This window comes from Peromyscus maniculatus, chromosome 11, assembly GCF_049852395.1.
Source record: "Peromyscus maniculatus bairdii isolate BWxNUB_F1_BW_parent chromosome 11, HU_Pman_BW_mat_3.1, whole genome shotgun sequence".
In the NCBI taxonomy this organism is placed as follows: Eukaryota; Metazoa; Chordata; class Mammalia; order Rodentia; family Cricetidae; genus Peromyscus; species Peromyscus maniculatus.
The window spans coordinates 73,608,083-73,622,652 of NC_134862.1; the positions used below are offsets into that span (position 1 = coordinate 73,608,083).

The following is a 14,570-nucleotide window of genomic DNA, read 5'->3' on the forward strand; positions in this document are numbered from 1 at the left end:
CAGGAACACTGCAGACACTTTCCTCTCACCAGAGCCTTTCAGCCATCCTACAGGGTGCTACTAGGGGGCGAGAAATTGAAGCCCTTGAGGAGTGTGTGTGTGTGTGTGTGTGTGTGTGTGTGTGTGTGTGTGTGTGTGTGTGTGTGTGTGTAGGGGTGGGTATCTAAAACTTCCAGCCCCAAAGCTGAATTGATTTGACTTCATATGTCTTTAACTTTGAAATTCATGTGAAAATTTTATTCAGGTTTCTAAAATATCTCTTTCTTAATGTAAAATTCATTAAAAAAAAAAAAAAAGACTTACCAGTTAAATTCTTTAACTCCTTTGATGCTGTAAATTTTCTGTTGAAAGTGACACTCCATCCATCCCTGGCAAGGTTTGGCCCCACATGACGCCAACTGGTCAGCACCTGCTTCCAGAAGCAGTCTGTGGACAGGACTTGGAAAGGATCGCTGCTGCCCAAAAGGAAGGGGTCAAGGCCAGGGAAACACCTCGGGTGGATGTAACGACTTCCCTGCTTCCTCTGCATCCTCCAGCTGGAAACTCCAGGCTGCTGGTGGGAGCCGAGAGCAGATGGCACTCCTGCCACAGAGAAGGTCTGGAGGAGTCCATTCCCAGGCTGTCCAGGTCAAAAGCCTGTCACCATGCTGAGAGGCCCAGTGACCTCCTGCCAACCACCGCTCAGTCCCGAGGGCACTGTCCTAGCTCCAGAGCTCTACGGACCCTGGTAGCCTGTGCGTTCAGTGAGCTTGAGGGGGGTTTACAGATATTATTGTGAGACAGTCCCTCTTGTCTCACCCCCTACCCACCCAGGTCATTTTTTGGTAAAAGGTAAATCCTCCTTCTGTGAGCGCTCCTCCAAAGCTCAGAGAACTGGAGCCCTCTCCTGCATATGCTCCTTAAGTTGTTTTTTTTTTCTTAATGGCTGAATTTGTAGATGTTGAAGTAGGACTGTTTTGAATGTTTCACCATAGCTAGAGAGTGGAAGGCTTCTAGAAGGGCAAGAGGAGTGCAGACTAAAACACATAGGAATGGAAAGGGGAAAAAAATGAAGGCAGGGTGCCCAAAATACCAGGGGAGGTGTCAGAGGGCATCTGAGGAAACGGGGGCATGAAGGAGCAGGGTTGTGTCAACCTGAGGCCGTCGCTGCAAGAGTCACTGCATCCGTTCTCAGGAACTGTGCCTCAGGAAACTGAGTCTCAACCTCTGTATGTCAGGGTCCAGAGGCTAGACCAGGAAACTCCTGAGGGGTCCTGGCTGGAACTGTACCTTATCTCAGTGCTGGCGTTTGAGATAGGCTATGAAGATGAACCCAGTAGCAAGATTTTCCCCCACCCCTGCTCAGTCCCAGGATACCTGTCAATCCAGATGTCTCTGCTTCCTGGAGGAGAAACTCTGGGGAAATCCCCAGTGCTATTCCGGGTGGGAGGCAGCGCTTGAGCTAGAGAAGCTGGCACAGTGGTGGTGGAAGGGACTCTGGTTAGATATTGTTCATAGGCAGTGTCCTAGGCAAGTGATGCGAGCCAGTGAGTTGGCCAGGCAGAACTGGGCATCCTGCCTCCCTACTGCCTGGATAGAATTCTCGACTCCGTATTCTTTTCCTCCATGAGCAACATCTTGGCATTGCTCTTTCTGGGTTTAAGGGCTTCTTAGATTTTTAAGTTCCTTTCCATTGGTTCATGGATATATCCCACCTCTCAAATTAGAAAAACCAAGAAGCCGGGGAGAGGGTGGGTTAAGCCAAGGGTTTCTTAGCTGTTTTTCTCCCAGCTAGAGTGGTTAGTCCTTGTAGAGTACCCTGTGATTAGGGTCAAAGGATCGAAGGTCTAGTCACCCGTTTTTATCCTAGTTTATGTCTTTACCAGCTCTTTAATTCTGGATAATCATTTTAGTATTTGTAGACTCAAGTTCTCCTCCAGAAAGGAGGCTCATAAAGGGTTATACAAAGGATTAAAATACACAGTGGATGTTGAGCATTTAACACTGGGCAAGACACATAGCAAGTGATCAGTAAGTGCCAACATTATTTTGTCTCTTTTTTATTCTTTTCATCCCCTCCATAAATTGATACGTACTTTTAGCCTATCAAAGGCAGGTGTGTTTGAAATTGACCCTAGCTCTGGCCACCAAGTGCCTGCAGTCTCATGAGAGCCCCAAATCAAACTATCTCAGCTACTCTCAGATGCCTGACCTGGAAAAACCATGAATGACAAGAGCTAACAAAAACCTCTGGTCTTTGAGCCACAGATTTGGACTGATTTGTTATGATGTGACAGACAACAGGCACACATTTGCAATTCCCTCTGTGATAGGTGCCATGATCTCATCAGTTTTGCCGACGTGGAAAGCAGTCTCCAGAAAAGATTAAGCACACGTGATATCATAAGGCAGATATAGAGCTGGGGCACAAGCATGTGTCTGAGCTCCAAGTACAGCACCACTTGATAGTGTGTGAGGTTGGGACGGAGTCCATGTGTACCTCTCTCTATCTGCCCTCTAGTCATTTGATAATCTGGGATAAAACACGATTCTTTAGTATTTAGAAGAGCAATGTCTGCTCACGGCACTCTAGTCTCTTAGTTAACTCGTGACAACAGACGAAGAAGAAGGTATTTGCTATGCATTTTTCTTTGGGAACAGGACTGGTTCACCACGAGCCCCAGATGGCACTGCTAGCTGAACAGGGTGGTTGGTGGGCCAGGGATTGCCCCGGTGAGATCTGGAGAAGGTTGTGAGGTCCTGAGCTCAAGGCAGACCAGAGACAACCGTATGGTGTGTGGTGGAAAATGGAGGAGGAAGAGGGAGCAAACCAGACCAGGGAGTGGGAGAGCAGCTGAGAAGGAAATGAGAAACCATGCAGCCTAACGGAAGTGCCAAAGAGCAAGGAGAAAAATATGCATGGAGGCTAATAGACTCTCCTCAGAGATGAACAATGAGGACTCTTCTGCCCATCTGCCACAGGATGCTCTTGTCATAGTCCATTTCAAAATGGCCTTCCTGGGAGGAGACACTAGTTAAGAGCTCTTGCGGCTCCTCCAGGGCGGGAGTTTGGTTCTCAGAACCTGTGTTTGGAAGCTCACAGTTGCCTTTGTTTAGTTCCAGGACAATGACACTCTCTTCTGACCTCTGTCTACTCTCCCACCCCACCGTCCACCCCCCCACCCCTCCCACCCCATGTGTGCATGCACACACACACACACACACACACACACACACACACACACACACACACACACAACTGCCTTCCAACCTCTCTGTGGATGTACTTCTAAAATGCATTAATAAATATTTCTGAGAAGACAGAGCCTATTCATTTAGCTCAACACCTGTCCAATATCTATAAAACCTCAGTGATCCGTCAATGAAAGGATATTCATCATATAAATAAAACATTTTATGGCCTAAAGAATCTTAAAGTTCAGAAGGGATTAATACTTTTAGGTGAGTTATTATGGGTGAGGTCCTATACTGGATCATTTACTGAAATTATCTCATTTGTTCTTGACACAATGCTATAAAGGAGGAATTATTATCTTTACAAGAAATGGAGTGTAGAGAAATCAAATAATTTGCTTAAAGTTATATATGGCAGGTGAGGGCTTGTGTTTTAACTCACATTAATCTAATTTTAAAGTTCACAGTTATTCCCTATAGACCCTGACCTTAAGGCTTATGGGTTCATAATTATATTTCTGTGGAGAGATATAATGGAACTGTGTACAGACAGCTTAAGTCTGTGGAGGGGAAATAGTTTTGGCTTTGAATGAGGTCCGGGGAGAGGATGTGATTTCACAGTAGTTATTAGATTTGGGCTGTGAAGGAGGAAAAGGAGTTCCACAGAGAGAGGGTGTTGTGGGTGGAGGTGGTTGTGTGTCAGTCAGAGGGAGGGAAGGGAAATGGATCTCGAGAGACAGACTGGGCTGGGCTACAGGGATTCTGCATGCTATGGGCAGGGGCAAACACTGATCAGATCCACTCTTCAGAAAGGTAACCCTGGAGCCTGTGGAATGAGGTGAGGTTAGGGAGCACCTGGATGTTTTCATCCGGTCAGGTCATTACACTGCCTCAGTAACAGTGAGGTGCAGCGCTAGACTGGACGACGTAATGAGACCCTTTCTCAGAACAACAACAACAACAACAAAGTTAATCAGCTAGTTTCAGAGTTGTGTCATTTGCTTTCAAACTCCCTCTAATTAGGCTTTTGCCCACTATGGGCAACCTAGATTCCTGGCCTTTGCTTGGATCTTTCTTCTTGCTTCTACCTTTGGCACTAGGTATTATGGACCCAACAATTCTTCTAAAATGGAATTAGGTCTTGGCCACCCTTCCTCTACTCAAAACTGACGTGGTCCCCACTGAGGGTAATGTTGAAGTTAGAGATGTTTATGTATGGTTGGATCCCATTGCACACCACACATCACACATGCTGGTCTGTCTCAGCATACTGGCCTCCAAGCCGTCAGTCCCATACAGGCCCCTTGCATGCCCGTAGGGCTATGGTCCAGCCTTTCTCTGCCTGAGCACCCTTCCCACTGACGTTCCCTCACTGGAAAGTTCATGTTCATTGAGTCTCACCTTTGTTAGGCTCATCCTTATCACCATCTTTGACCCTGCACTCTCCCCTGTCCCTTTTCTCCCAAATTTTGGTAGCCTGCTGTATTTTCAGAGAAATTTGGGTAACATTTGTATTCATCAATGCTTTATATTTTTGTGTGTTAATTTCCCAATTATTGATAATCTTAACTCTTTAAGCTAGTGAATAATTTTCATATCTATTCTCCCATTTAATAGCTCCCCCCTCCCTACCCCATACTGGGGAATTGAACCTCGGGTGTCACGAATGCTAGGCGAGTGTTCTGCCACTGAGCTATATTTCCTGTCCTGCCACATTCTTCCTTTACCATGTTAGGAAACCGAGTTCAGAGTCAAGTGGTTTATCTATTCACAGTCATGAACTCTAATACCTCTGTGCCAGGCAAATGTATTTTGGCCCATTCTTAAATAGATTTGTGAAACACACTTTGCTCTCTGTGCCTCACAGTGACAGTCACATCATCCGTCACACCCAGGCCTGCCTGTTTCTTTCCAGTGTATTCTCTGTTCGTGCCATTTCTCCACGATGCTTTGCAGACATGGGTCTAGTGAGGGGAAAAAAACGTACGAATTTCCTATGCATTTTGTAGTTCGTGTCTTAACTCACAAAATTCTTGTGTATGTGTTCATGTGTGGGCGAGTGTGTGTGCACATGTGTGCAGGCGAGAGGACAGCCTTGGGAAGCTGTCTTCCTTGATTTTGGGAAGAGTCTCTCACTGGCCAATTAGGCTAGGCTGGCTGGCTGGACAGTGAGCTCCAGGGAGCTCTCCATTGCTACAGTCTCAGTGTTGGCGTTACAAGTATACACACTACCACATTGGCTTTTACACAACTGTGGCTTCTGGGGATGCACCTGAGCTCCTCATGGAAACATTAATGACTACTGACTAATCGATTTCCCCAGCCCCTTACCAAGTTCATTACTAGAAAGTACAGTGTGTTTTCCTCATCAGTAGCAAATATGGAGTTATGGGGCATTTTTTGTTTGTTTGTCTTAGATACATGTGGGAGGAGATATTTTAAGTAACCCAGTGGATTTCTTCTAGGGTTTACTTAGCTAGATTCTCAAGCTGTGGTTTTAAATGTTTTCCTTTCAAGGGACACATATGCTTTTCAAATAATATTGTATCAATAGTTGGAAAATAATTCAGATAATTCTAAGAAACAGCGAGTGGAGCCTTCCTTGGTACCAGCTAGAGGCCTACCAAACAGGGTACTTAAAAATTTAGACATTCAGGAAAAAAAAAAACAACAACCTATAAACTACTAATAGCAAAATTAAAAAATGGATTGGAGAGATGACTCGGCAGTTAAGAGCACTTGCTGTGTAAACAAGAGGACCAAAGTTCAGATCCCAGCACCCATTTAACAAGCTGAGCATCTCACATGCCTATAAACCCAGCTCTGAGAGGGGTAGAGACAGGGGGATCCCTGGGGCTTACAGCCAATGACATTGGAGCCTCAGGTTCAGGAAGAAAATTTGGTTCAGAAGAGTAGGTGGAGTGTGATAGATGAGTATGCATGATCCCTGCCTGGCCTCCATATGTGTACAGGAGCATGCCTACACACAGGTCCATAAACTCACAAAGACACATACATCACATTAATTAATTTAGAAATTTTGGATTGGTGCTGGGTGGTGGTAGTGCACACTTTTAATCTCAGCACTTGAGAGGCAGAGGCAGGCAGGTCTCTGTGAGTTTGAGGCTAGCCTAGTCTACAAAGCAAGTTTGAGGGCAGCCAAGGCTACAAAGAGAAACCCTATCTCAAAAAAATCAAAACAAGGCAACAATATATATATATATATATATATATATATATATATATATATATTGCATTGGCAAATAAATTTGAAACAATTTCCAATTCTTAGCTGCTTGGCCCCAGGACTTAGAGCTGCATAATTACCAAAGTTCAGTTCCCTGAAATACTGTGTCAGTAAGAAACTAAGACAAAATATCCAGACGCTAAAGCAGTCACGGTGTTTCAGCCCTGACCAGTTCAACGGCATTTTGAATTTGTCAGGCTCAGTGAAACCAGAGTCCAAGGCCCAAGTCAGGGTCACAAGGGAGGCTCTTGGCTGCAATCTCAGGACAGGTGGTGGGGAGTCTAGGTCAGTTCAAGGGGGTCATTCCGTGGTCAGGGGTCTGAAGCCACAACTGTGGGTATTTCCTCCATGGTTCCACCCACCCTGGTAGATTTTCTCATCTTTTCACATTGTCCTAAGCAATTCTCTTTTTCATGTGACAGATAAGACCCCTTTCCTCTCAGTAACTGCCCGCCCAGAAAGGCCTTTGTTCTGTTTAATGTAAGATTACAATTACAAAGGAGATGTATATCTTGGATAGTGCTTTCCTATGTTGCTACATTTTTCTTTTAAAGGTTCTACTGTGTCCTATTATTTGTGTTACATGGTCTGTTTAGTTTCATGCCGAAAGGCTTTTATGTTGTAATCAAAAGATGCTACAATGCATTATTGTAATGTATATCATGGTACATTAAATGTTTTGTTTAGATTTATTTTGTTTTATTTTATGTTTGTGTGTCTGAGTGTATGCGTGTATACCATGTGCCTAATAGGTGCCCACAGAGGGTAGAACAGAGTTTTGATCCCCTGGAGCTGGAATTATAGGTGATTGTGAGCCTCCCAGTATGGGTGCTAGGAACTGAACCTAGGTCCTCTGAAAGAGCAATACACTTTCTCAACCACTGAACTGTCTTTTCAGCTTCCTATCATGGTACTTTTATCCTAATGTATTTTTTCCAATAGATGTAGGGTATCAGATATAACTCTTGGGTTAAAAGGCATACAAATTCCATGTTTTTTATAGTTATTAATTTTATGAGACTCATACCCTGACAAACACTTCATCTCATAAATATTTATATTGAATTTATTTGACTTATGTGTTAGCAAATACATAGTTATGGAGACATTTGAATATAAATAGACAATAGACAGAATGCTTATCCAGTCTAATGGATTCACAACACGACCCACGGTTGGGCATGTTTGTGCCTGCGCGGCGGACCTAGACACTTCCGCCTAGCCTAGCCAGTTCCAGGTCAAAATAGCCATTTCTGGGTCAAGAGGTCTTGCATGACCAGAATCCCATGGCTTTGCATGGTTGCGTAAGAGTACACAATGCAACCATGTGATCTGCGCATGCATGGAGTAGCCCCATCGACCTGTTTACACATGCACCACCCAGCCTTTATAAGCTGGCGCCATATTCCTGGCTTCCTCCTTCTTCTCCTTCTTCTTCTCCACACACGTGCCTTTCCGCAGGCCTGAGCACTCGTCTGTCTCTTTTATCTTAATAAAACTCTTGTTAGTGGATTCTGTCGTGTTTTGTGACATTTCTTCACAGGGCAAGAGCGCTGCTAAATAACTAACACAGTCATATGTTGAAATTTAACCCTTAACTTGACAGTCTTTGGAATTGGGCCTCTGGGAGATAATCAGTTCTTGATAGTGGGGCTCTTGTAAATAGATGAATCCTTAATTAAAGAGACCCCAGAGAGTTTCTCATCCTTTCTACTATGCAAGGACATAATAGGATGACCACCCATGAGCTAGGCTGTCACCAGACACCAAAAGGACAAGGGCCTTTATCCCAGACTTGCTGACCCCCAAACTGGGAGGTTTATCTTGGTTATGAGCCTCCCAGGCTCGCTAGTCTGTCCCAAGAGCTTGACATTAAACAGCACCCTTTCCTTTTTTTTTTTTAAATTCCTCTAGAGAAAGGGTTTTCTAGGTTTGTGACACTAAAGAAAAACCACCTAAGTCTCAGTTCCCTTCTTTGAAAAATAGGATTAAGAAATCTACCTCACCAAGTTGCTTAAAGATTAAATAACAAAATAAACAAAGCATTTTGCCCAATGTTTGACAATGCCTGACAACTGGCGGGAACTGGTCTTTGTGTTCTCTGCAGAGTTGAGTACACAGAGTTGAGTACGCAATGAAGCCCAAACGAGGGAAACGATCACATTACAAACCTAGGGTCTTCCGGACATTGACCACACTGGCTCATTCCATGCTTACCATCCCAACAGAGAGTGAGTGTGGTCAGCTCTCTATTTTACACCAACGTGAAGTTCCAAGTCAGTTAGCAGCGGATTTGGGGACTGTGAACTTGGGATCAGGAAAAGTCCGCCTCCTGGAAACCGGTCTGTGCAACAAGCTGTCACCTCTTGTTTATGTTGGGTTGATATGTTTCCTCCAGGGCTGCCATCTTGCCAAGGCCAGTTTAATTCCTCAGGAAGGCATTTACCATGCCTCCCCTGGGTGTGAGGGCGTGTTTATAAGCACCACCTGTCGAGGTTCAACCGAAACACTGTAATTAACCAGAACAGCCAGAGGAAAACAATAAGCATGTTTTCTCTAACAAGTTTCTCATAAAAATTATGGTCATCGATTTTATTTATCTAAGTTGATACATATGAGATATTTTAGAAAGCCCTAAATCTAAAACAAAGGAATGCATGGATCTCTAATTACCAAAAGTTTGCAGGAGGCCTTTATTAGTGTGCTTTGTGATGGTATGGGCCTGCATGTTTTCAGGTGAATATTGAACAGGGCATTTTAAAAGAAGTCTTCATTGTATTTGATCCTTGTCAACAGGCCATCAAGTAAGACTGTAGAAAGAATGCACGGATACAGATAATTTTAAGTATCTACCTTCTTGAGTGGTAGGGGTGATAGACTTGACCTGCCTCATATTTGACAGATAGCTATTGGGGCTGCTAGTCTCAGGCATCAGGATCACTCGTCTGTTGTGCAAGTGTTACAGCTCTGGAGGGAAAGATTTCCTGACTTGTTGGGAAGTCAGGCTATACCTACAAGTGTTACAGCTCTGGAGGGAAGGATTTTCTGACTTGTTGGGAAGTCAGGCTATACCTACAGCTGTGAAGGGAGGTATCCTGGGCACCTACAGCTCTGGAGGTAAAGGTATCTTGACTTTTCAGGATGTCAGCTGGAGTCTGGGGAGGGATGGTCTCCCTGCAGGACATGGCAATCCTGCTCCTCTTCGAGAGAGAGTGGTTGCAGTTGAACTCTGCTCTGCTCCCTAGGGATTTTCCCAGCAGAGGTATCCGTTTCTTTTCTTCCTAGCTCCGGCTCAAGTTGTTACTTCTGCTTCACTCTGCTAAGGGGAAACCCTTGCAGAAATGTATCAACCTGCTCCAGCTGCAGAGAAAAGTCGTTATTTCTTCTCTGTTCCCTTAAGGGAGTTTCCCAGCAGAGGTGTCAGTTGCTTCTGCTCTGATCCCCTAATCCGAGCAGAGATTCTGCTCCACACTGGCGAAAGAAGATCTTCACCCAAAACTCGTTCAGGAGAGTTATTTGAGAAGGAGGAATCCGGGAGAGTGGCTGCCTCTGCCAGGGTGGAGAAGGACAGCTCCCATCTAAACAGGCAAAGGGGCTTTTATAGGGCAGAGTTTTTCCAGGGTGAAGCTTTCTCAGGGAAGGAATTGGTCAGATTTCGATCTCCTTGAACTTAGACAAGTTCAGATTGGCTAGATTTCATGCTCAGGGATTGGTTGGTTTTCTGCTCAGGGATTGGTTGGTTGTCCTGCTCAGGGATCGCTTGGTTTCATGTTCAGTTGGTCCGGGGCAGATTCGGCTTGGGTTTCAGGGCCAATGTGCGTTTCTTTCGCTGGCTTTGGTTCCAGGGCCAAAGTGTGTTGCTTTGGCTGGCTCTGGTTCCAGGGCCAAAGTGTGTTGCTTTGGCTGGCTCTGGTTCCAGGGCCAAAGTGTGTTGCTTTGGCTGGCCCTTTTAACCCACACGATGTGCTGCTGTGGCAACCTAGGGCAGTCCTCTAGGCCTCCTCTTAGACTGGCCAGACACCTGGGGGCTCCTCTCCAGCCGGATGCGGCTTCGGTGCTTCTGTCTCCTCCACATGTCAACAGATTTAATGACCACACCAAGGAGTCGTTATCACCACCTCCCCCCATCTCAAAGATGAGAAAACCGAGGCGAGGAGAGCTCAGATGGCCACGACCCAGATAAGATATGGAACTTCGACCTAACCGAGAAAGCTGAGCTCTGGAGGATGCCCAAGAGTGTGCCAGACTCGCCACTCACACTGGCTACATAGCCTAATGGTAGACTTGTGAACTTGAATAAACTAGCAGCCTTTTTAATGTGACCTTTTCAGTAGAGAAATTTCTGACTAGACACTTACTACCAGAGACAGAAGTTGCTTGGTCAGAATGTCCCATGAAACACCCACTAGTTTTTGTTCTTTTTTTTTTTTTTCTTCAAATGAGATCCAATGGCAAGAAATTCTGAGGAAGAAAAGAGTTAGATATCAATAGAGAACCTATTTTGTAATTCCCTTTAAAAAATTTTGCCAGCTTTGCCTAAAATTTGAATTGGATTTCTTAAACATTTACAGATTAAAAGGATCAAAGACCGTTTAAGATACTTCAGAGGGACAGAAAAATGCTTACGTATGAGCGCTCTGGAAGGGAGAGAGGAGGAAAATTTAGTTACCACAGATAACCTCTCATGGGTGAGACAGTGTGGAAGAGAGACTGCCTATCTATGTCCAGGTTCTCTGTATTTCCCTAAAGCTTGCCCCAGGAGGAGGGGCTTCTCTGGGACCGACAGTATTAGAGTCTGCTAGGACCTTAGTTCTAGTGATGGTGGCCGACATGCCACCGATACAGCCGAGTCACCATTTCTAACACTCAAGGTAAAGCCAACACTCGCCTAGATGTCCCATCAGGCACGGAGCCCACCTGGCTCTAGCCCAGGTCTCCTTAACTAAGTCATAATTAAAACTAGTTAGCATTGACAAAAGGCATTTAACCCAGGTGCTTTTATTTCTTAAATCTATTTTCTAGGTTTATCTCTGTGTTTATATTTTGAATATAATATTAAGGTAACCTAAATATCTCATTGCCTTATATTAATATATAAATAATTATTTATGTTTTAAAAATATTGACTTTTTAATTAACATATTTAAAATACTTATTTTTAATGAAAATATTTTAAATGTTGATATGCAATTATATATACTTATGATATAAGATAACATTTTGATATATAAGCATTTTATATCACGCTATTTAACTTATAGATCAAGCTATGTAATCTATACTTCACTTTACACACTTATGTTTTGTGTGTGTGTTGAAAACAATTAAAACCTATATCATTAACAATTTTAAAGTCAGATATGTTATCATCAATTATAGTTATTGTGATGTACAGTAAATGTCTTAAACTTATTCCTCTAGTCTAACTGAAATTCATGTTCTTTGATCAACATGTTCTTCCCCCCAACACTCCACTTTTGGCAACCTCCATTCTCTGCTGTTCCTGTGAATTAGTCTTAAGGATTCTCATGGAGGTAAGATCATGTAGTATTTATCTTCCTATGCCTGGCTTTTTTCACTTAGCATGAAACACTGGGCTTTGTTCTGAAAAGTGAATGACAGAGGCATTAGTTGCCAAACTTAACGGAAAGCATATCCAGAGAAAGACTACGCCAACTGCTAGTGTTGTAATTAAGTACTTTCCTACAGATCCTTAATCTGATGATTCTCGAATTTTACTTTTTCCCTCAATCTAAGTTTTGAAGGTTTCCGAGATTATAAACTCATCATGACTTGACATCATTCTATTCTAAAGTCTGTAATGTTGACCACCTTGCTGTGCACTGTGCTACAGGTCATCTGCCCTCTTCCTTCCCTTCTCTGGCCTGAGTATGGATCTCTGTTCTCATCCTTTCTTGGGCGGTTCATCATGATTTTTCTTCCCTCTTCCTGGATTGTTCTCTCCCTGTCTAATGGTTCCGTGGTTTTATGAAGGCTCATCTCCACACTACTGTGAGTCATTTGGGAGGAAGGACTGTTATTTTTATATCCCCAACTTATATAGTATACTATAGAAGATGAAATTTCTAAATTTTGAAATTAATATAAAATGATGAATTTAACTGTGTGTGTGTATGTGCATGCACGTTCACGTTGTATGAGTGAATACATACATGTGCATGCAGAGGTCATGGAACAACCTTGTGTTATCTGTCCACTTTGAAACAAATGTTAAATTTAGGATAATTTGATTTTTTTAAAGGACAAGGTCTCCTTCTAGCCTGAAACTTGCCAAGTAGGCAAGCTGGCTGTTGAGCAAGCCCAGGCCTGGGCCCAGCTATCTCTGTTCCTCCAGCACTGGGATTCCAAGCATATGGTGTCGCACCCAACATTTTTATGTGGGTGCTGGGGGGTTAGCTACTGAGCTGTCTCCCTACTTAATGGTAGTGATAATAATAAACTTTATTATTTTTTTCTTCACTCTGACTAGATAATATGAACAGAAGTTCCTGGAAAGAAGCTGTGAATACCAAGGCTGATGGACTGTGTAGGACTTGAATGATGTAGAGTGGTTGGGACGTTGCAAATTATTTTGTGCTGTCTTTATCTCCCTTAACAGCCATCTATTGCGCCCTTCTGTGTGACCTAACACCCTTGTGACTATTAGATAAATCTTTTGGACTGTACTACCAGACCTTTCGCTCCCACCAACCCCAAAGCTCAAAGTGTTTAGATATCATTTGGGGCCTGGAGCAGAGGTTTCTCTGGTTTATTGTAGCCTGGTTACCTGATGTTTCACCGGTGTGTTGGGAAGTGTATTGACTTATGACCTTCTTTATGACCTTCTTTGTTCTGTTCCCATAAAAACCTCATGAAACTGCTGCATGCAGAACATGGAATTTTGGGCAACCTGAATCTGTTCCCAGGCCATAGTCTCTCGTTTTTGGCTCTAGAATAACTAACTTTTTTTTTTTAATCCCCTTTGAGGTAAGAGTTGTACTTATTGCATCAACAGTAAAGGGACGTTGACCCCGACCACATTGCGCACTTGACGGAGTGCTGAAGTCCCTTTGTGATGGTAGTAATGACTCAGCTTTCCACCCAGTTCTGTGTTGCCATAGAGACTGTGGGGGAGGAGGAAGAGGAGAGATCAGGATGTTCTCCTTATATCACTACTGCTACTACTACTTGATGCAGAGTCCTATTAGAAATCCCTGACTGGCAGCTAGGCAGTGGTGATGCACACCTTTAATCCCAGCACTTGGGAGGCAGAGGCAGGCAGATCTCTGTGAGTTCAAGGCTAGCCTGGTCTACAAAGGGAGTTCCAGGACACCTAGTAGGGTTAAACAGAAAAATCCTGTCAAAAAAAAAAAAAGAAAGAAAGAAAGAAAGAAAGAAAGAAAGAAAGAAAGAAAGAAAGAAAGAAAGAAAGAAAGAAAGAAAGAAAGAAAGAAAGAAAGAAAGAAAAAATCCCTGACTGACTGGCTAGGCACTCTGGTACTCACTAATGTACTCCTGGCTGGCCTCTGACTTAGGGCAATCCTCCTGCCTGGGACCTTCCAGGCATAGGCTCAGATCTAGGCCATTTTTTCCTGTCAGTCTGGAGCCTATATTTTCTTTTGTCACCGTGCAAAGCCATCTCCTCTTAGGCATTTCTATCGCTGTCTAGTTTTCCCTTCCGGAAGCTCCTGTGAGCGCTGCAGGTACTCTTCTACAATATGCCCCTTGTTTCTGACAAGACTTTGGAATTATAAAATATCAGCACATGCCAGACTGTTTCCTAAGATGGCGGGTATCTCTCCCCGAACGAGCCATTTCAGGATGCCAGAAAGCTTAACAGATTATTCTAGAAGTGCTGTCTGATATGTCGTACATAAGATCACACCTCCGGGCCGGGCGGCGGTGGCGCACGCCTTTAATCCCAGCACTCGGGAGGCAGAGCCAGGCGGATCTCTGTGAGTTCGAGGCCAGCCTGGGCTGCCAAGTGAGTTCCAGGAACGGCGAAAAGCTACGCAGAGAAACCCTGTCTCGAAAAACAAAAAAACAAAACAAAACAAAAACCAACCAACCAAACAAACTAAGATCACACCTCTGCCAAGAGCTAACAGAAGCAGAACTCGAAGCCAGTCACCTCTGACCAAAGGAAGCC

At 43.9% G+C, this 14,570-nt stretch overlaps 1 protein-coding gene across 1 annotated transcript in view; it reads left to right on the top strand.

The window, feature by feature from the left end:
* The window catches only part of LOC121821101 (uncharacterized), an 83,298-nt gene extending 70,191 nt beyond the window's left edge, over positions 1-13,107 (top strand). Inside the window, exons 7-9 of the mRNA XM_076547156.1 lie at positions 11,936-11,955; positions 12,276-12,433; positions 12,912-13,107. The gene's annotated coding sequence lies outside the window, so the exon portion shown is untranslated. The remainder of the gene's footprint in view (positions 1-11,935; positions 11,956-12,275; positions 12,434-12,911) is intronic.
* Positions 13,108-14,570: the final 1,463 nt, after the last annotated feature.